Raw genomic sequence first — 23,873 nt, 5'->3', positions numbered from 1 at the left:
TACTGCAGAATGGGAAGGTCCTTCTTTGGGTGCCTCCAGTTGCCACCTGTGTAATTTAGACACTTTCTTTTGGCTCCTCACCAGTGAGGTCATCTCAGGATCCACAAGACTGAAGAGCAGATGATGTCATGCCAAGGGGACTGGTCAAGCCCTAGGCACAGCCTGCAGCGCTAAATTATTTATTTATAAAACCAAAAAAAGTGCTGCTTTACGAATACCTAATTATTGAACAACATATAATATATATATATTTTTTATAAAATTAGCATCATGATATTAGTTTGGCAACATATAATTCACATGTTTAATGATATATAGCATTAATCCTTTATATACACTGGCTGGCCAAAAAAAAAATAATATATTAATCTAATCTAATATTTTGTTGGCTTTGATTATGGCACGCATTCGCTGTGGCATTATTTCAAAAAGCTTCTGCAATGTCACAAGATTGATTTCCATCCAGTGTTACATTTATTTTTCACCAAGATCTTGTATTGATGATGGGAGAGTCAGACCACTGCGCAAAGCCTTCTCCTGCGCATCCCGAAGACTCTCAATGGGGTTTGGTTCTGGACTCTGTGGTGGCCAATCCTTGTGTGAAAATGATGTCTCATGCTCTCTGATCCACTCTTTCACAATTTGAGCCCGATGAATCAAGGCATTGTCATCTTGGAATGTGCCCGTGCCATCAGGGAAGAAAAAATCCATTGATGGAATAACCTGGTCATTCAGTATATTCAGGTAATCAGCTGACCTCATTTTTTGGGCACATACAGTAACTATTCAAAAGGATAGTTACTGCATGCTTAGTTTTGTTAGTTGCTTAGTTAATTTCAGGTGGCGACTTTTTTTTTTTTTTTTGGCCAGGCAGTGTATATTTTACATTTTATAACTATTATTTTGGAATTAAATCCTTTACCTCTCTCTTTGCCATGCGAGGAAGGAAACTTTGGCAGACACCAACGACTGCAGCTCCATCTCATTTGTGCATTTTCATGACATGAAGCTCATTATGTATTTTGTGGGATATCACTGTAATTTTGTGGCTGCAATAAAGTTGTAAACGAGCTCTATTAAGTAACCCGTTAGCACAGAAAACACTTTCACTCTGCTCTTCACAAGGTAAGCTGTGCACAATCCATCACTCTCTTGTCTGCTTCGTTCTGAAGAATATTATATGTGTTCAAAGCACACAGTAAACATAATTCTCCAGGGTTTTGTGTTCACTTGTCAAACTGCAGTCGGCAAGCTTTCTTGCTGTGATGTCTCTATTTGTCCCGTCTGCTTCTCTTGATGGCACTGTAGAAACTCACACAACAATAATGCAGCAAAACCTTTATGCACAAACAAATCCTTTAAACATTTGGGCAACAATGTATGTGTTTATTTACCTATTTATTTAAAAAAAATTCAAACACAAAAACCGTCTACAATGTTGTATTTATTATCAATATCTTAATCCAAGACTCACACAATTTATACCCATTTATTTATAGAAATAATAATCAAAGTGACAGCTCTGCGCCTACCTAATTATCTACTAATTTATCCAAATAAAATATAAACACCAATAAATAATCTTCCAATATATGATACCAACACTTATCGTGAGTAATAAATGTAAAATATAATCAGTGTGCAAAATATCAATAAACAACCAAATATTACATATACACCATAAACTGTGTCAAAGTGCAGATAAATGTCACTTGTACCAGTGCATGCATATGTATAAATGTCTCTATTATATACACTATATTACCAAAAGTATTGGGACACATGCCTTTACATGCAACATGAACTTTAATAGTATCCCAGTCTTAGTCCATAGGGTTCAATATTGAGTTGGCCCACACTTTACAGCTATAACAGCTTCAACTCTTCTGGGAAGGCTGTCCAAAAGGTTTAGGGTTGTGTCTATGGGAATGTTTGACCATTCTTCAGGAAACGCATTTGTGAGGTCAGGCGCTGATGTTGGACAGACGGCCTTGCTCGCAGTCTCCACTCTAATTCATTCCAAAGGTGTTCTATTGGGTTGAAGTCAGGACTCTGTTCAGGCTAGTCAAGTTCCTCCACCCCAAACTCGCTCATCCATATCTTTATGGACCTTGCTTCGTGCACTGGTCTAAATAATTTGATGGAGGGGGGATTATGGTGTGGGGTTGTTTTTCAGGGGTTGAGCTTGGTCCTTTAGTTCCAGTGAAAGGAACTCTTAAGGCTTCAGCATACCAAGACATTTTGGACAATTTCATGCTCCAACCTTTGTGGGAACGGTTTGGGGATGGCGCTTCCTGTTCCAACATGACAGTGCACCAGTGCACAAAGCAAGGTCCATAAAGACATGGATGAGCGAGTTTGGGGTGAAGGAACTTGACTGGCCTGCAGAGATTCCTGACCTTTGGGATGAATAAGAGCAGAGACTGCGAGCCAGGCCTTCTTGTCCAACATAAGTGCCTGACCTCACAATTGCGCTTCTGGAAGAATGGTCAAACATTCCCATAGACACACTCATAAACCTTGTAGACAGCCTTCCTAGAAGAGTTGAAGCTGTTATAGCTGCAAAGGGGGGGGGGGGGGGATTCAATATTGAACCCTATGGACTAAGACTGGGATGCCATTAAAGTTCACGTGCGTGTAAAGGCAGGTGTCCCAATACTTTTGGTAATTTAGTGTATATTCACAGTCACTTGATAGAAAAAATAACATCCAATAAATTATTTTCTTCCCAAGAAAATCTTATATTCCACCTCTTGTGTAGTGTTAGTTACATACACAGTAATTCCCAACACTGTTCACTTATTCGCTCACCTCAAATAACAATTTCTCCACCTTGGGGCTGCTTTGTAGTTCCACTCAAAGGTTTCCCTTGAAAGCCTCCTCCTATGACCACTTTAAGATGATCTCACATGTTTAGGTCTCTGGCCCTATAAAAGAACGCACATTCGTCCTGCAATGGACCCACATATCAAAGGGGTTCCCCATATTGTAGTAAGCCTTAATAAAAAATTTTATCCATGAAAATTGCGCTTAAATATGATAAAAATATAACAGCATGTTTATATTGAATGGGAATAAGGAAAACATGGGGAGGGGAGGGGAATTAGGGAAAAGGAAAATGTAAAGGAAAATGGGACTTTAAATGAGACTCCTGCCATAGAGTCTCCATCCCTGTTATATTATTAAAATATATGGAACACATAGTGTTTCACAAGATAAAAGGGTGGGACTTTACATGAGGTGTGGCCAGTGCGCACACAATGATTTCTTGATAGTATATACACTTTCGCTGGTAAGCATAAAAAAGGCATATGATCAACATCGTGTGTTTATTAACAAATAACATAGCAGTAAACATAGGTACAATACATACAATCGGTTAAGGGGGACATAAACAGTATACACTGAGATATTCATATAAAATCATACGGATTGTAGAAACAGCAACAAAAATAATAATGATAAACCAGCAGATATATGTTAATTGTATTAATTGGATGCATGCTGAAATGGATATTGGATATACGTGGCCTATAAAGCTCGACGCGTTTCGTGAAAGAATGTTTTCACTCATCAGGAGCAGGCAGATCTAAAAAAGTAGTAAGACACAAATGACACGCCATCCAATAAAAGGATAAATTAGCGAATAAGTAGGGAAATGACTTACAATGGGGAAATGATGAACAAAGAGGCTGCTGGTCACCCATAAGTTCGTCTGGAAGGGAACTGAGGGAGCATATAGTACTCCGCACAGAGCCAAAGGCACAGAGTCCATAGACATAGCATAGGTTGTCATGTTGGGTCATAAGCTGAGATGATAAAATATGGCTCTATATAGAGACATGGTAATAAGTATACAAATAAATATAGATATACAATAATAATATTAAATATATGTAAATATAATAGACCCAGGACAACCAGTGTAGAAGGTGAGCAGTGATTATACAACTAGACCCTATACACCGAATAGGTGGGGTGATAGATAGTGAAAAACCTTGCAGTCAGTTTGCATACAGGACGTGATGTCAAAAGCTTGAAATAGGGTGTAAAAGTGAACAGAACCGAGGAGGTGAATCACCATCGATTGGTGATGGAGAAAAAAAGAGAAAAAAATAGAGAACCAGAAAAGCTTAAATGACCACCATGGTGAGAAAGAGAGAAGAAACCTTACGGTAGATGAATATTGTGAAGTAAAAAGGGTAGAGTGATGTGAAATAGGTGCACGGTTATGGACCTGTTCGGTGGCGGAGGCAGAGGTAGCTCCCAGCGTCACGGGCGGTTCAGAAAATTGGGGACACCACCGAGCCGACTGCGGCTGCTAGGGATGGCGTCCCGCATATGAACGCTGATGGAAAATCACGTGCGGAGATGCCGACGCCCGGAAATGACGTCATGCTCTGCACGGATGGTCGTGGCGCCGATGTGCCGCGGCCGCGACCGCGCCCCCCTCCCCCCCCGCCAATAGAGCGGGGTGGGGGAGAGGGGGACGGAAACGGGCGGAGCGCATCGCAGTTCCCAAAGGACGACATGGGAAGGACCTACTTAACCCCAGTGACTATAATATGGATAGTAACTGCATAAATGGGTAGCTAAATGGGGGAAACCCCCATATGCATAAACTAAGTAGGAAAGGGGGGAAAATAGATAAATTAATGAATAAAAATATATAAAACGAATGTAGAGGAACAAGGTATAAATAAATATGGTAAACTGGTGGCACACCTCCATCCCTGGATCTATATATTGAATGGGAATAAGGAAAACATGGGGAGGGGAGGGGAATTAGGGAAAAGGAAAATGTAAAGGAAAATGGGACTTTAAATGAGACTCCTGCCATAGAGTCTCCATCCCTGTTATATTATTAAAATATATGGAACACATAGTGTTTCACAAGATAAAAGGGTGGGACTTTACATGAGGTGTGGCCAGTGCGCACACAATGATTTCTTGATAGTATATACACTTTCGCTGGTAAGCATAAAAAAGGCATATGATCAACATCGTGTGTTTATTAACAAATAACATAGCAGTAAACATAGGTACAATACATACAATCGGTTAAGGGGGACATAAACAGTATACACTGAGATATTCATATAAAATCATACGGATTGTAGAAACAGCAACAAAAATAATAATGATAAACCAGCAGATATATGTTAATTGTATTAATTGGATGCATGCTGAAATGGATATTGGATATACGTGGCCTATAAAGCTCGACGCGTTTCGTGAAAGAATGTTTTCACTCATCAGGAGCAGGCAGATCTAAAAAAGTAGTAAGACACAAATGACACGCCATCCAATAAAAGGATAAATTAGCGAATAAGTAGGGAAATGACTTACAATGGGGAAATGATGAACAAAGAGGCTGCTGGTCACCCATAAGTTCGTCTGGAAGGGAACTGAGGGAGCATATAGTACTCCGCACAGAGCCAAAGGCACAGAGTCCATAGACATAGCATAGGTTGTCATGTTGGGTCATAAGCTGAGATGATAAAATATGGCTCTATATAGAGACATGGTAATAAGTATACAAATAAATATAGATATACAATAATAATATTAAATATATGTAAATATAATAGACCCAGGACAACCAGTGTAGAAGGTGAGCAGTGATTATACAACTAGACCCTATACACCGAATAGGTGGGGTGATAGATAGTGAAAAACCTTGCAGTCAGTTTGCATACAGGACGTGATGTCAAAAGCTTGAAATAGGGTGTAAAAGTGAACAGAACCGAGGAGGTGAATCACCATCGATTGGTGATGGAGAAAAAAAGAGAAAAAAATAGAGAACCAGAAAAGCTTAAATGACCACCATGGTGAGAAAGAGAGAAGAAACCTTACGGTAGATGAATATTGTGAAGTAAAAAGGGTAGAGTGATGTGAAATAGGTGCACGGTTATGGACCTGTTCGGTGGCGGAGGCAGAGGTAGCTCCCAGCGTCACGGGCGGTTCAGAAAATTGGGGACACCACCGAGCCGACTGCGGCTGCTAGGGATGGCGTCCCGCATATGAACGCTGATGGAAAATCACGTGCGGAGATGCCGACGCCCGGAAATGACGTCATGCTCTGCACGGATGGTCGTGGCGCCGATGTGCAGCATGTTTAACAGAACAGCGGGGTCGCTGCTCCAGCACCACTTCCGGTTTCGGCACTCAATCAATCACCCGGCTCCGCCCAACGCATTTCATCACGGTCCCATGACTTTGCATTACATATTGGGTCAAAACATTGAAAATGATCATAATGCCAGATAACATCTTTTTCTACTAAACAATACTTCAGTATTACCCTTAGAGCATGTGTAGCACCCTCCTAGGTAGGTGCTAGGTAAACACATTTGGTGGCTCTGTTCTGCTTATCAGGAGAGCCAGATCTGTTAGTTTAGCCTGTCACATGTCTCCAAGTGTGATTCACTGGATCTAAGGGAGTGTCCCCACTGCATCCAATGAGCTCCTAGCCAGTGGCACACTCGTTTTATGTCAGTTCCAGTGGGAGGGCATTTCTGCAATGCATCCTGAGATTTGACATAAATAGGAAGGGAGCATGTGACAGTGTGTCTGTTGCGGGTGCAAGGTCCCAGGAGGAGGTGGATGGCTGTCTCTTCTCCTGCTGATGTGAGGAATGTGGCCCAGGCAGTCATCCTAGGGACCAGGGGTTGAGCTGTGCTGCAGAAGGATCCAGTGTGCTGACCAAGTGGAGCTGCTGGGCAGAATACTTCTGGAAAAACAGTATTGTGAGTATTCAAGATTATGCCCAGGCATCTGCCTAAGAGAGAGGACCACTTCAGAGGGAACAAGGGGATCCAGAAGTCAGCTAACCCAGAGTGATACAGTAAAGGGGGTGCCAAGTTGTTAAGCCCTGAAGATTAGGGGGTAAAGGGGGCGCCAGGAAGGGCCCTGAAGTTGCTCAGCAGTGCAGTCTACTATAAAGGACAGCTACCTCAGGAAAGGAGTGCCTTAGAAAGCTAAAATGACTCTTTCACAGTCAAAGGCAAAGTAAAGTAAGCGGCCTACCCATGACTAGCTCAAACAGCGTTAACCAGCGTCAGTCAGCGTTAACCAGCGTCACTCAGCATTTTTCTATATCGTCCCAGCCTATCGTGCATAGTTCAGTTTAATTGGAGTATCCGACTTATCCCTTCTCCTATCCAAGTTCCTAATAAAACATAAAAAACCAAAGAAACTGGACTGGTCCTTGTCTGAGGTAAAATCACTTGGAAACATGTCAGAATGTTCTACTGTTGCTAATGGTAACCCAGGGGAACCCACACACAGTAGCTCCTATAGGAGTAGTGCTACACATGCTAATGCTTAAAGTAGTAGTTTTAGGATTAAAACCAGAAGCACAAAGAAATAAACATTCCCCAGTAAACTATTTGTTAAAAATTCCTACCCCAGCACATGCAGTTTACACATTTAATGCACCTAGCTCCTGCTCTCTCAGTGCTGCTTTCCTTACTTTCAGGTCTTTACCACAAAGCATTAACAGTGAGCAGTGCAGTCTAAAGTCAGTCTGGTAGGTTGGAGAAGGGAGGGAGGGGAAAGGAGAAGGAAGAAGCAGGGGAGTACTTTGCTATTCTAGGCTACAGGGTTGTGTGTTTCTTTCGATGTCCACAGTGTAGGGAGACATAACCCTAGTCCCTGCGTGTAAGGGTGGGTTTTTAGAATGCTGCAGTGCTCTGCGCCCCGAGCCCACCCTTTTCTGAAGCCTATTAGAGCCTCCGGCTCTAATCACGTGCTTCAGGAAAAACAACCTCATTGAACTCCATGTGTCCGGTGCCCCGCATGTAGATTAGGGGGCCGGACGCATTGGATAGAGGGGGTGGGGCCCCTGCGCCCCATATGCACCAGCCGCCACTGTTTAAAGGAGAAGTACAGCCAAAGCTTGTTTGGCTGTACTTCTCCTGTGAATCACAGGAGTGCTTTTCTCGCAGAGCCGGTCCAGGTTTGGGAAAGATCATGACCATATGGTCGGGATTGGCCCAGATGCCTGAACTGGCACACAGCTCAGCTTTGCAGCAAGTTGCTGAGAGCCTGGGCCAGCGGCTCCTGCCACCTCCACAGCCCAGAGCTCCAGTGAGTGTGTGGAGGGGGGGGGGGAGGCAGAGCAGACATCGGTGACAGACAGTCACCAGCTCTCTCCTCACGGAACTCTGAGAACTGAGTGATCAGTGGTGTCTGATCGCTCGGTTCTCAGTCTCAGAGCCGACGGGGCAGATTACGAATCCACTTAGGTAAGTGTGATTATTAAAAAAAAAAAATTCCTGAACTTCTCTTTTGCAGATCTTGTTGCAGATTTGCATCCGTAGATGTGGTAGATGTAGTTTTTTAGACGTTTCCCTTTTATTTTTACCTGTGAAAATGCCTTTCTTGTCCCTTGTTGACTATGATTACTCCTCCACTGTGACTCCTGCACTATGTCTATGACAGGAGCTATGGTTACCACCAAGGTTAGACTTCAACATGTCTGCCTTTTTTTATATCTATAACATGGGTGGTGAAGAGATTTGCAGTTTACACAAGAAAGATAACATTGTTTTTGCTTCCAGTATATCTCCCAGAAAGTGATAAGGACATTTCTGGCAAGGTCAACAGGAGTTTTCTGTACTTGCTTAAAATGTTCTTAGCTTGAAGTGATCTAATACAACCAGCACCTATAAAATAGAACTAAACTCACTGCATCGATTTTTTTTTTATTTTATCACTTCTCTTCCCTACACAAATTGTTGAAAAAATTATAACATTTCTTATATTTCAGGTCTATTTTGTACTGCACTTCCTGGTTCCCACTCTATTATTATTAATATTATTATACAGGATTTATATAGCACCAACAGTTTGCACAGCACCTTACAACGTTAGGGCAGACAGTACAGTTACAATACAATTCAATAGAGGTGGAATCAGGGGGCCCTTCTCCTTAGAGCTTACAGTCTAGGAGGGAGGGTCAAGTAAAACAAAAGGTAATAACTGTGGGGGGGTGAGCTGATAGAGAAAGTAAAAGTACAGTTTTCAGGGATTGCCTAAAAGTGGAGAGTTGGAGATGGTTAGATAGATTGGGGTAGGGAATTCCAAAGGATGGGAGAGGCTTGGTAGAAGTCCTGGGGGCGAGTATGGGAGGAAGTGAGAAGGGAGCTAGAGAACAGGAGGTCTTGGGAGGAATGGAGAGGACGATTTGGTTGGTATTTTGAGACCAGATTAGTGATGTAGCTGGGGCCTGAGTTGTAGATGGCTTTGTAAGTTGTTAGTATTTTGAATTTAATTTGTTGGGTGAGCAGAAGCCAGTGGAGGGATTGGCAGAGAGAGGGTAGCAGACGCTGAGCGGTTTGTAAGGTGAATGAGTCTGGCAGCAGCATTCATTATAGACTGAAGGGGGGAATAGCCTATTTGAAAGTAAGCCAATGGAGAGGGAGTTACAGTCTAGGCTGGGCATCGCTGCATTTTGGGATTGCTACATTACAGCTATCTTCGGAATAATGTGTTACCGAGCCACAACTGTGCAGTGCATCTGCGTGTGCACACAAACCCTGCGGGGCGATATAGTGGCAGGTCCTAGATACCTGGAAGGCACTGGTGGTGTATATGCACACATGTTGAAGTTTGAAAAATGGGGGCAGTGGGTGGTGGGGGGGGGGGGTTGTTGTGTGGGGGAAGGGGGGAGACCATTCATTCAGCAGTTTAGGTCTGCATTGGGACTAGTAAGATGCAATATATTACGATTTGTTCTTTTAACTCGTGTTTTCAAGCAATAATTTCAAAGCATTCAGCGAGTTTATAATACTGTATTATCCAGAAAATGCAGAAACTATGCTGAAATCAGAAATGTCACCTAATTTACTGTATACAGAATAAGCACACACCACTCTATGAGACCAGTAGGGGGCAGCAGAAGTCACCAATCACTCTCAGAGAGAGTTGAATCTGATTGGAGACTTTCTTAGTACTGATACATTTTTTTTTTAACCACTTCTGGGCTGGAAGGTTTTGCCCCTTTAATGACCAGGCCATTTTTTGCGATTCGGTACTGTATTACTTTAACTGACAATTGCACGGTCGTGCGAAGCTGTACCCTAATAAAATTGATGTCTGTTTTTCCCACAAATAGAGCTTTCTTTTGGTGGTATTTAATCAACAGTGCCATTTTTATTTTTTGCGCTATAAGCAAAAAAAGAGCGACAATTCTGGGAAAAAATATATATATTTTTCACTTTCTGGTATATAACATTCCCCCAAAAAAATTAAAAAATCTAATTTTTTCATCCTTTTAGGCCAATTTGTATTCTGCTTCATATTTTTGTTAAAAAAAAATACCAGTAAGTGTATATTGATTGGTTTGTGCAAAGGTTATCACATCTAAAAACGAAAGGAAAGATTTATGTCGTTTTTATTAACTTTTTACTAGTAATGGCGGCGATCTGTGATTTTTTAGCGGGACTGCGACATGGCGGCGGACAGATCGGACCCCTAACTGACATTTTTTACACTTTTGGGGGAACCAGTGACATTACTACAGTAATCAGTGCTAAAAATATGCACTGTTACTGTAATAATGACACTGGCAGGGAAGAGGTTAACCCAGGGGGGATCAAAGGGTTAAGTATGAGCCCAGGGGAGCCCAGGGGAGGGTTTTCCAACTGTATGGGGGCAGGACTTGTGGAATAAACAAAGAGACGTGTTCCTAAATAGGAGTCACTCTGTGTTCATTTCAGAGAGAAGAGCGGTCAGCTGTGTTTACAACAACAGACCGTCGTTCTCTCTAAGTGGGGAACGGTAGCGGGTGCCCGGCGGCAATCGCGGCCACCGGTCCTGTGGATCAGCTTCCCTGCTTTCTAATGGGGCTGGGCGTGCGTGCCCCCAGAAGCGCTCCTGAGAACTGCCTTACAGGTACGGCGGTTCGCGCATCCGAGCCAGCCTGCAGCAGTATATATGCGGCAGGCGGTCAGCAAGCGGTTAACATTAAGGTTTTCTGTGTAGTTGACGCAACAAGGAGCCGTGATTGGGTGTTCCAAGATTCCCGATTACAGTGGGGTGTATTGGAGCAGTACAGTAAAGCCTGTATAAACAAATAAACTAGCTATTGGGAAGACTTCACTCCCTCTATGTATCCCAACATCTAGTTAACCTACATAGCTCTCTTAAATAGACATGGACAGTAAGTAAAACATTTAAGCAGTGCTTAGTGGTAATACAAATTATTTTGTGCTATTCAGTGTTCAATGTGCTGTTATATTTTTGCTGAGATTTTGGCATGTCCATGGCCTAATATTTCCACTTTTGTAGTCATATTCGAGAGCAGAGTGAATCTGTCCTAAGTTTATCCGCATTAACATACATACATATAGATACAGTATATACATTAACATATTTATATATAGATATAGATATATCCGAATTCTGGAATTACACTACAGATGAATTTTACTGAATTCTCCGAATACCGAAACAAAATTCGTCCGAATTTTCAAAAATTCAAATTGAAATTTGACTCGAATTTTACCACGAACTCTATTCGAATTCAAACTGTAAACATATTATTAAAATCAAAGACAATGTGTGTTATTAGTGTACCATTTTGAAATGATGCTGTTTTTGTTAAGCCAAAGGTGATTTAAAGAGTCATTGTAATCATTTGATGAAGATTTTTCTTTTGTTTGTTCACTTTGCAAGTGTTAAATTGATGAAAAGAAACCAGTAATAAATAAATATTTAAAAGCATTTTTACTTGACATTATTTTTTGTTCAGCTAGCTAAAACTTCTGCACAGTATTGTACATAGTAAAATGTTGAAAGTAAGATATTACTTTTATTAATTAGAACACTTTGCATATTTTGAATAAACATATTATTAATACAAACAAGATCAATGTGTATAAATAATAATCAGATGTTTGGTTTCTCAGCTGCCGCATTCGAGATTAAAAAAAATCAAAAATTGTTGATTTCATTTATTCGAAATTTATCGTTTTAAATGTTTCCAATCAAAAAAAAATCTGTAAATTTGAAGAAAATTAAAAAAATACATAAAACGAACTCTGGACCTTGCTGGATGGTCCAAAATAGATCAGCTAAAAAAGGTAAGCTGCAATTTTTAAATGTTTATTTTAAAGTTATGCTATGGAAATGAGGACATATAATAAATATAAAGTAGATGTTATCCCAATTTGGCTGCAAAAGTAGAAATATGCTTTAACTTGAGCTATAATACTGTATCCGATTCAGGACTATTGGCTTTTCCCGTCAAACTGGCTGGAGGTAAGAAAAAAGATTGAGCTTTTTTTTATCCTCTTTTTTATATCCCTGAATGGTTTATTTGGTGCTTTTATCGGACCTCTAACCTGTTCTGAGTTTATTTTTTTTTGATAAGTTATTGCTTAAACTGGTCACACACATGTATATTTCTTGCCTTCAGCCTTCAGCATCCAGGCTGAATAAAATAAATCAAACACAGGGGTCAATGTGACGCGTTTTGTGGGTTTTGCTGATACCAAGTGAGATCTTCAAAACCCAAACATCGTATTTACCGTTGGAACCCACCCCTGATCATATTACCATGCAGGATTTTGGGAAATACCCTGTTTACAAATAATAAGGATATCAGTAAAATGCTAAATGGGGGGAAACAACGGCTTAATAACTCTTTTATGTATTGTAAAATTGAGTTTTATTTTGGTGTACATTTTGAGTGAGCCAAAAATGTCTTCAAGACTCTGTGACCTGCCTGATGGGCCCCAAGTGCTTCCCCTTCTGTCTTCCAATCTTAATGCTGCTCTGCAAGGAGGCTGATATCAAGATGCATTTCCTTATGCTAGTTGAGATAGTGGGATAGCCTGGATTAACTATATTGTGCAATACTAATCAAATGCAAGTGTAGCCATTTTGTATACATATCTTCAGTTTTCAGGTCCGTAGGGACTAAATCCATGCTTTTTTACAATTAAAGTGGTTTTAAAGCCTCTGGGTTTGTTTTTACTCTAATGCATTCTATGTGCCACTACTCCCCCTTCACCCCCACCTATTATACTTACCTGAGCCCCAGTATTATCCAGCGCTGTGAATGAGAGCTGCGGCTCTCATGGCTTTGTCCCTCCTCCCTGGAAGAGGAAGAAATTAGGCTCCACACCACCATCAATCCAATACCAAATTATTGTGTTAATATGACTGCCAACAGGACATGGGACACAGAAACCAGGTGACGCCTTTCACACTTAACTCGTGCTTCCTTAAGCAACGTGTCTCCTGTTTTCTGTGTCCCATGTCCTGGTAGCAGTCATATTAACACAATAAACTGCTATTGGATCGATGGTGGTGTCCAGCTGAATTTCTTCCTCTCCTTAATACCACATTGATAAGCAGGGGGGCTAGCACCCAGCCCATCCAATCCATCCGGATTACCGTCACTTGAAGCAGCATTTTCCTGGTTCCAGGGAGAAGGGAAAGAAGCATTTCCCTGGTTCCAGGCAGCAGGGAATGCAGCATTTCCCTGGTTCCAGACAGCAGGGAAAGCAGCATTTTCCTGGTTCCAAGCAGCAGGGAAAGCAGCATTTGCCTGGTTCCAGGCAGCAGGGAAAGCAGCATTTCCCTGGTTCCAGGCAGCAGGGAAAGCAGCATTTCCCTGGTTCCAGGCAGCAGGGAAAGCAGCATTTTCCTGATTCCAGGCAGCAGGAAAAGCAGCATTCCCCTGGTTCCAGGCAGCAGGGAAAGCAGCATTTCCCTGGTTCCAGGCAGCAGGGAAAGCAGCATTTTCCTGATTCCAGGCAGCAGGAAAAGCAGCATTCCCCTGGTTCCAGGCAGCAGGGAAAGCAGCATTTCTCTGGTTCCAGGCAGATGGGAAAGCAGCATTTCCCTGGTTCCAGGCAGCAGGGAAAGAAACATTTCCCTGGTTCCAGGCAGCAGGGAAAGAAGCATTTCCCTGGTTCCAGGCAGCAGGGAAAGCAGCATTTCCCTGGTTCCAGGCAGCAGGGAAAGCAGCATTTCCCTGGTTGCAGGCAGCAGGGAAAGCAGCATTTCCCTGGTTCCAGGCAGCAGGGAAAGCAGCATTTCCCTGGTTCCCTTTTCTTGGTTCCAGCATCCTTCCCTGGTTCCCTTTTCCCTGGGCAGATTCATAGCAGCGCGAGCCAATCAACTTCAGTGACGAGGGAGTGGGGGCGGAGCTGAGTCCTGCTGTCTGTGTCAATGAATGACGCAGCGGAGCTCAGGAGTGAACTCGCAGAAGAGCCCACATGGGAATTGGCTTCCTATTGGGTGCACCAGAAAGAGAGGAGGAGCCAGGACAGGGACCCGAGAAGAGAAGAATCAGATCCAATATAATTGCACAGAGCAGGTAAGTATTAGACATGTTTGTTATTTAAAACAAAAAAAAAAATTCTTTACAACTGCTTTAAGTTTTAATTAAACGATTTTAAAAACACACAATTCCACTGTAACTATTTTATCTCCACATTTGTTAAAAAAAATCTAAATGGATTTCTTTATTGCTTTATAATCAGCTCTACAACACTGTAACTTTGCTTTCTTAGTTTTGTGTTGAACAGTCTGGAAGTACCTTTTATTTAGTATATTGTTTACTAGCACAGGTGTTTTTTTATTCACAGGTTGGGTCAGTTTGAAGATTGCAAACTTTGCATTACTAATCCCAGGAGATTAGTCTTCCAGCATTTGCTGAGCAATCTACCACACGTGTATAAACACAGTATACACAATGCAAGAGAAATGAAACCACAATTGTTTGCAGAATCAAAGAATAGCCTGCGATGGATCATTACATGTAATTCTGCCAACCTCATAAACTAAACTACATTTTCGTTAAGAGAAAAGGCAACATTTTCAATATCAATTATACACATAGAAAGGATTTTAGGAAACATGTTTTAATATTCTTATTTGCCATTACTCTGTATGTTCTGAGATATGCCATTATAATAACTTCTTAAAAAAGTGAGAGGGATTTGGCTTAGTCTACTCTAGCGGTTGGGGGCAGTAAAAATAGACAGTTGGGTTGCATTTTTACCCCCCCCCCCCTCTCCCCCAAGCTTCAAAGACAGCCAGACAGGTGTGTACACTGCTTTGCTTCATGGCATGGCATGGCAAAAATGACCCCTGTCACAGGCATCAGGCAGTACTGGCACCAAAGCAACTTACTCAAGTAAATGGGGCTGCGCCGCAACCACTAGCTGCAAGCTACACTCGTTGTTGCGACAGTTCTTGCAAGTCTCATGTTAGCCAGGTACCACAACAAAATATTCTCCTCTCACTTTGGGGAGATTTCTTTCCACTTGTTTTGGTGGGGAAAATCTCTGTGGGGAAAAACCTTTTTCCACTTAAGGGCCGGATTCAATGTCTGTAAAACGCATGGAGGGCTGCATTTACCTGCTAATAAATAAAGATAATAATAATCCTAACATAGTAATAATAACAGTAGAGGTTTACCCCATTTTAAGGTGCTTCACTAATACAAAGCCAGTTCATCCTGAGGAAGCATGCAGGTTCACTCCCTCGGGGCTCTGGCATCACTGCAGGCTCTCCCACCCACCCCCACCCCATCCTTCCCTGCAGTGATTAGTTTGTTTAACTTATAATTACACTCTCCATTGCTCTCATGCAGCTCCAGAATGTCTCCGGACCCCTTTCTTGTGACACCCGGCCACTGATGCTGGCGTTATAAAGTGAAAACTGCCTTGCCGCACATTAAGATAGTCTTCACTTTATAGCAGTGCCCTGGTCCCTATCCCGCTGTGTGATAATAATGATCAACAAAATAAAGGAAACTTTGAATAATATTTACTTAAACATTAATACCAGAACAGTTATTATATCATTAAATGAATATATTATATATAATCTAGACCCCTTTATATTACACAGCCCCCCTGCATATTGCACAGCCCCCCTGCTCATCACACAATCCCTACCCAGCCCCCTCTGCATATTACGCAGCCCCCCTGCATATTACACAGCCCCCCTGCACATCGCACAGCCCCTACCCAGCCCCCTCTGCATATTACGCAGCCCCCCTGCATATTACACAGCCCCCCTGCACATCACACAACCCCTACCCAGCCCCCTCTGCATATTACGCAGCCCCCCTGCATATTACACAGCCCCCTGGCACATCACACAGCCCCTACCCAGCCCCCTCTGCATATTAAGCAGCCTACCCCACACAAACCCCTTCATATTACACAGCCCCCCCTGCAGGTCTGCCCTTTCCTACCTTGCCTCATGCAGAGAGGGAGACAGAGCAAAGCAGAGCAGGGAGCTGAATGAGAACACTGAGAGACACACAGCAGTGCTGATAAGACAGCGGGAGCTTCCGGAGTTAGTTTTTCATATTAACAAGCTGGTGATTGGTTGCTAGGACCACCTAGCAACCAATCACCTAGAAAGTTAAAGAGGAGCTCCAGCCAGCTATAAAAAAAAATAAAAGCAGCTACAAAAAGTGTAGCTGCTGACTTTTAAAAAAACAGCCACTCACCTGTCCCACGATCCAGCGGTGAGCTCACCCCAACTGTCTTTATCCTCTGTCATCCCTCGGTGGCACCGGCATCTTCACTATGGGCACCCACCTGCCTGTGACAGGTTGCGGCTTCGGAACTGGGTGCCCACTGCGCATGCGTGAGTCGTGTGGCGCATCCTGGATTGGTGGATGCAGTCTTCTGGGACCTGTCAGTGTCCCAGAAGACTGCAGGGGGGAGGGAGGGGAACTTCCATTGCTGAGCGCTGTGGCGTTCAGAACGGAAGTAGGAGCAGGTACCTGTCAAAATTGGGTACCTGCTCCCCAACCCCGTTTCTCAAAAGTGCCAATTGTGCAAAAGGAGCGGGTGGAGTTCCTCTTAAACTCCCGAAGTTTCCTCTGTCTTATCAGCGCTGCTGTGTGTCTCTCCCATGTTCTCATTCAGCTTCCTGCTCTGCTCTTACTTAAAATGTCCGCAGACTGGGTGCATGTGAATTCATCACATGCACAGATGGGCCAGACATTTAGCGGTGATGAGCCAGGTGCGGCCCGCGGGCCGTAGGTTATCGATCCCTGATCTAAACTTAAAAAAATAGCTTTAGCTATGAAGACACTGTTCTAGGGGCTTGTTCACACCATCTTCGTAGAGCTACATTTGTTTTCTATGTGCCCTGTACCATACACGTGCAGTAGTGTGTAAAAAAATGCAGGCCAACCAACATAGTGTGAACCAGCTCTTATTGCAGAAGAGGCAGGCAATGTCTTCTTTGAAATATAATGACCCTACCTGCCTGCTCGCTGTCTTCTTTGACACTGTAAATTAAGACAAGCATGTGCAGCTCAGCTTACATCACCGAGCTGGTCTCTGAGAACCGAAATAACGGCTTCCTGTGCATGCGCTGGAGTGACATCATCCCGCTCCGCCTAGTGAATATGGCCAAAGACGGACACAGAAGAACTTATTGGTGCTGGTGAGGGACCATTGGAAAGGGGAGTTCAGATTTTAAATACTTTTACATTTTGTAATGACCCCTCACTTCTGGAATTCGCAAGCTATGTGAGAATTACATACCCCTGCAGCCACATGCAGCCTCCTAGAAAATCTAATAAAAATATTTTATTGCACCGTCGTTTCTCAGCAATCCATAAGTGTGCACAGTTTTAAAGCGTGACATGTTAGGTATCTATTTACTTTGCGTAACATCATCTTTCACATTATAGAAAAGAATTGGGCTAACTTTACTGTTTGTTTTAAGAGCCGGTTCACACAGGCGCGACCCGACTTCGCCGGGCGACATGTGAAGTTTGCACCGCGACCTCGGAGCGGCATGCACGGACTTCATATCATTGAAGTCAAGGCAGGTCGCTCCAGGTCGCCCCAAAGTAGCTCAGGACCCTTTTTCTAAGTCGGAGCGACTTGTGTCGCTCCTATTAGAACGGGTCCTGTGCTAATCTATGGCAGGCAACGCGCCCCAGTGTGAACCGGCTCTGAAGTGCATAGTTTCCCAAAAATTGCATTTGAAAGACCGCTGCGTGTGTGACACCGCAGTGTGACATGAAATATTACAGTGACCGCAATTTTATTCTCTAGGGTCTCTGCTAAAATATATATATAATGTTTGGGTGTTCTAAGTAATTTTCTAGCAAAAAATACTGATTTTAACTTGTAAGCAACAAATGTCAGAAATAGGCCTGAAGTGATTAATTGAACAAGCTGAAGTTAGAAGTTGATTGGTTTCTATGCAGAGCTGCACCAGATTTTACACTCTCCAGTTTTAGTAAATCAACCCCACGGTGCCGAGAACTACAGACGCCAGGTTTTCAATGCCTAGAAACGATCTTCCACAATATGCACAACTGTTTTGTGTCAGGGACAGTGCAGGCTGTCAGAAGAATTTTCTGAAAGAATTCCAATTTTTATTTAGAGGGAATCTCACCAAATCAAAGGAGGACAGGTACTAAAACCAGAACTTTCATTTATATTTAAAAGATTAAAGCTACCTGGATGCATACTGTATCTTCTGCTGCTCTCCTGTTTCCCCTTACTGACCACATGGTGGCAGCAGAGGTACATGAGAGGCACGCCTGCCTACAGCTGCCAGAACAGTAGGATAAAATATAAAGAGGGAGTGTTCCTGTAGCCTATAAACTGCACAATCTCATGTATCCATAGATACAGAGGGCTGCTTCTAACATCTTTACAAGGCTTTGGTGATTGTAGCATAATGTGGCTTGTAAACTGTGCTTGTTTGAACTGCATTTTATATGTGAACACTTTTATCTAAAGAAGGAATCTTTAGGTCGTCTTTATTTATCTCTGGTAATGAAAAAGTATAATATAAAATTTAGTGATTACATAAAAAAACAAGTTGTGCTTCTCCGTGTCGTCTCACAGCAATAAAACAGAAGAAAGTATTACTGGAAAGTTAAAAACGTTTTATATACAGTATCTCACAAAAGTGAGTACACCCCTCACATTTTTGTAAATATTTTATTATATTTTTTCATGTGAAAACACTGAAGAAATGACACTTTGCTACAATGTAAAGTAGTGAGTGTACAGCTTGTATAACAGTGTAAATTTGCTGTCCCCTCAAAATAACTCAACACACAGCCATTAATGTCTAAACCGCTGGCAACAAAAGTGAGTACACCCCTAAGTGAAAATGTCCAAATTGGGTCCAAAGTGTCAATATGTTGGGTGGCCACCTTTATTTTCCAGCACTGCCTTAACCCTCTTGGGCATGGATTTCACCAAAGCTTAACAGGTTGCCACTGGAGTCCTCTTCCACTCCTCCATGATGACATCACGGAGCTGGTGGATGTTAGAGACCTTGCGCTCCTCAACCTTCTGTTTGAGGATGCCCCATAGATGCTCAGTAGGGTTTAGGTCTCGAGACATGCTTGGCCAGTCCATCACCTTTACCCTCAGGTTCTTTAGAAAGGCAGTGGTTGTCTTGGAGGTGTGTTTGGGGTCGTAATTATGTTGGAATACTGCCCTGTGGCCCAGTCTCCGAAGGGAGGGGATCATGCTCTGCTTCAGTATGTCAAAGTACATGTTGGCATTCATGGTTTCCTCAATGAACTGTAGCTCCCCAGTGCCAGTTGCACTCATGCAGCCCCAGACCATGACACTCCCCCCACCATGATTGACTGTAGGCAAGACAAAATTGTCTTTGTACTCCTCACCTGGTTTCCGCCACACATAAACATAAGTTTATCTTGGTCTCGTCAGACCACAGGGCATGGTTCCAGTAATCCATGTCCTAAGTCTGCTTGTCTTCAGCAAACTATTTGTGGGCTTTCTTTTGCATCATCTTTAAAAGAGGCTTCCTTCTGGGACGACAGCCATGCAGACCAATTTGATGCAGTGTGCGGCGTATGGTCTGAGCACTGACAGGCTGACCCCCCACCCCTTCAACCTCTGCAGCAATGCTGGCAGCCCTAATACGTCTTTTTTCCAAAGACAACCTCTGGATATGATGCTGAGCCCGTGCACTCAACTTCTTTGGTCCACCATGGCAAGGCCTGTTCTGAGTGGAACCTGTCCTGTTAAACCGCTGTATGGTCTTGGCCACCGGGCTGCAGCTCAGTTTCAGGGTCTTGGCAGTCTTCTTAAAGCCTAGGCCATCTTTATGTAGAGCAACAATTATTTTTCAGATCCTCAGAGAGTTCTATGCCATGAGGTGCCATGTTGAACTTCCAGTGACCAGTATGAGAGAGTGAGAGTGATAACACCAAATTTAACATACCTGCTCCCCATTCACACCTGAGATCTTGTAACACTAACAAATCACATGACACCAGGGATAGACAATGGCTAATTGGGCCCAATGTGGACATTTTCACTTATGAATGTACTCACTTCTGTTGCCAGTGGTTTAAACATTAATGGCTGTGTGTTGAGTTATTTTGAGGGACAGCTAAATTTACACTGTTATACAAGCTGTACACTCACTACTTTACAGTGTAGCAAAGTGTCATTTCTTCAGTGTTGCCACATGAAAAGTTATAATAAAATATTTACAAAAATGTGAAGGGTGTACTCACTTTTGTGAGATACTGTATATCATTCAATAGGCTATTGTTTCTGATTTGCTGAACTTTGTTTACTCCTTGCATACAAATTCTTCTATATGTTGGTATTTTGGCTCGAATGCAGAGATTTATGTATAGGAGTGAAAGGGTAGGTACACCTAAAAGCAAAAATCCAGCCAAACATAACAAGAAAAAATGATTAGCTCAATAACCACTTCAGCACCGGAAGGTTTTACCCTCTTAATGACCAGGTCTTTTTTTGCAATACAGCACAGGGCTATTTGAACTGGTAATTGCGCGGTCGCGCAATGCTGTACCTAAAAAAAAATTGATGTGAGCTTTCATTTGGTGGTATTTGATCACCTCTGCGATTTTTATTTTTTGCGCTATAAACAAAAAAATTGTGATAATTAAAAAAAAAACAAAAAAAAAAACAGTATTTTTTACTTTTTGCTATAAAACACATCCAATTAAAAAAAATATAAAAAATCTAATTTCTTCATCAGTTTAGGCCAATATTCTGCTACATATTTTTGGTAAAAAAATCCCAATAAACGTATAATGATTGGCTTACGCAAAGGTTATCGCGTCTACAATCTATGGGATATTTTTATAGCATTTCTATTTATTTCTTTTTTTACTAGTGATGACAGCTATCAGCGATTTTTAGTGGGATTGTGACATTGCAGCGGACAAATCTAATTGACACTTTTTTTGGGAACCAGGGACATTATTACAGTGATCAATGCTAAAAATATGCACTGTTACTGTGCTAATGACACTGACAGGGAAGGGGTTAACATTAGGAGTGATCATAGGGTAAGTGTACTCCTAGCTGGGGCTTGCTAACTGTGTGGGGGAATGGTCTGACTGGATGAAGATAGAGATTGGTGTTTCTGCTTAGCAGGAACACAAGATCTCCATCTTCATCCCTGTCAGAATGACGATCTGCTTTGATTACATAGGCAGATCACCGTTCTGCCTCTCTGGGGAATGATCGCGGGTGGCAAGCGGACATCAGGTCCACCGGAAATGCTAAATTGGCACCCGCTGTATCCAATCAGCGCGTGATCGCAGGCCACCCAGTGGCTATTGCCCGAAATGACGTACAGGTATGTGATTTTGCGAATAGGGCCGACCTGCCAGCATCAATAGGCCCTTCAGCTCACCCCACTGACCCAGCACCCCTTTGCCATTGCATACATTCAGACTGGAGGTGCCGGAACTGCGTTCCCCCACGTTCCCGCTGAAATAAAGCCCTGGAAGTACCACACTACAATATAATGACATTATTGTTAAACAAAAAGACAAACGTTCAAATACTGTTTTAACAAGATTTTTTTAAACTACACATGACTTTGTTCAACTTACATCATGAGCATCTACAAGTTCACAGTGATTCCTCGAGGAGTCCACTAGGAGCCCAATTTGCAGCAATGACAAAGGGGGAAGCTATTGAATCCCTTTACAGCAAAGCCGGCTGGAGACATGTCACTTCTATAGAAGTGAGAAATAAAAAGCCTAAAAGGCTCCTTACATTTTCTGTGGCTGTTGATCTAAATGGGGGAATATATACAATACACAGCAAACCAGTGTGAAAGTGACCAAATGATTTGGGTACAGTGTGGCATGGCGGCGTAATTATCAGTCAAAGTATGACAGTGCTGAATATTGAAGAATGACCTGGAAATGAAGAGAGGGAAACATGCTGGTACTGAGGTGGTTAAAGGGTAACTCCACTTTTGTTGGGAAAAAAATAGCAAATAAAGAAAAAATAATATAGTGTATACAATTGTGATACAAGTCATATTGTGATTGACTGTTATTAAAAATGTACATTTCCTTTTCAATCTGCAGCTGTTGTTATTTTCTGAAAATGCAATGCAATATGGCTACCTGGAGCTGTTCTGTACACAGAATGTCTACTGACCACACCCCAGAAACATAATTTCCTGCTTGTGTGATTGGCTCACCAATTTTCCTAAGATACAAGTCAGATTTCTGGCATCCCCTGCAACAAAAATGTCATTTTTGGTGAGATACTCCCAAAAAGAACACTTCTAAAAGGATGCAGGCCCAGCAGATTTCCTCATTAGGGTTCTGCAGCTGCACAGCTGATAGATAATTATGAAACCACTCCCATTAGACCCACTCAGGACAGAGGCAAAGAGGAATAAACAATGATTTCTTTAGAAAAACAAAAGGTAGGAATCTGCAATAAAGTTTGTTAAAATTCCTACAATATACAGAGATCACCCAGAGGGGAATGTTTTCTTCTCAACAAAAGTGGAGTTATGCTTTAAAGCCACAAAAGTAAAATCAGTGTGTATATACAGTAAAACATGCTTGTTATACTCACTGTGGAACCTAAGAGGTTAATCCTGCGCATTGTGTAAAAAGGCTGTTTGATCCTGTCTTCTCTGATCCTCCCCTTCTTTCCTTCTTCCACAGTCCCCAATCTATCTGCTAAAAGAACAGAGTCTTGGCGGCAAGCTACACAGTCCCCAAACCATCTCCTGATAAAACAGAGCCTTTGCAATCACTTCACATCTTCAGTTTGTTGTGTATTGCTAGAGAGTTTTTTTTTTTTCTTGGGAGAGTGCATGTGATCAGCACAGGGCCAATCAGCACTGTCCAGACAAAGGGTCAGGGATCCTGCAGCCTCAAAGAGCAGTCAGAGGAGAATGAAAACTCCTACAAGCTTTAACCAGACACTGATAGAAGTCATAAGACTGCTATATACTGCTGATGAGAAAAGGTATTTAGCAGTTTATATTTACTAAAATGATTGCATTTCCATGTTCTGTGTACTGTGAGAGACCAGATATAATGAGTGCAGGCTCCTGGGTTTAGTAGCACTTTAATGTAAGCACAGGTTCCCCTTATTCACTTCCATTTTCTTTGCAAAGTGAGTGGCCTCTATTCCTTTAGTACAGGGGTCTTCAAACTGTGGCCCTCCAGTTGTTCAGGAACTACAATTCCCATCATACCTAGTCATGTCTGTGAATGTCAGAGTTTTACAATGCCTCATGGAATTGTAGTTCCGCAACAGTTCGAGGGCTGTAGTTTGAGGATCCCTGGTTTAGTACATCAGTGTATTGCCTTTGTGATATTTACAGTATCTATTTTTTGTAGATGAGATCTGGATTGTCTCTGCTATGAAATGATGGAATGTAGGAGGAGGGTGTGACAAGGGCGGGTGTGATACAAGGAAATGTTAGTGATAAAAGTCGTCTCTTAGTAGGTATGTAAATCTTTTTTTTTTTTCAAGGATATTTTTCTATTTCTATTCTGTTTCATCTATTGCGCCATTTCTGTTCAGCCTTCCTATACTCAGTCTCACTGGCTGGGTTCCAGAGAATCTTAAATG

Source organism: Pelophylax lessonae (genome assembly GCF_965119305.1).
Source record: "Pelophylax lessonae genome assembly, chromosome: 3".
In the NCBI taxonomy this organism is placed as follows: domain Eukaryota; kingdom Metazoa; phylum Chordata; class Amphibia; order Anura; family Ranidae; genus Pelophylax; species Pelophylax lessonae.
Note: the sequence above shows the minus strand (reverse complement) of the source record.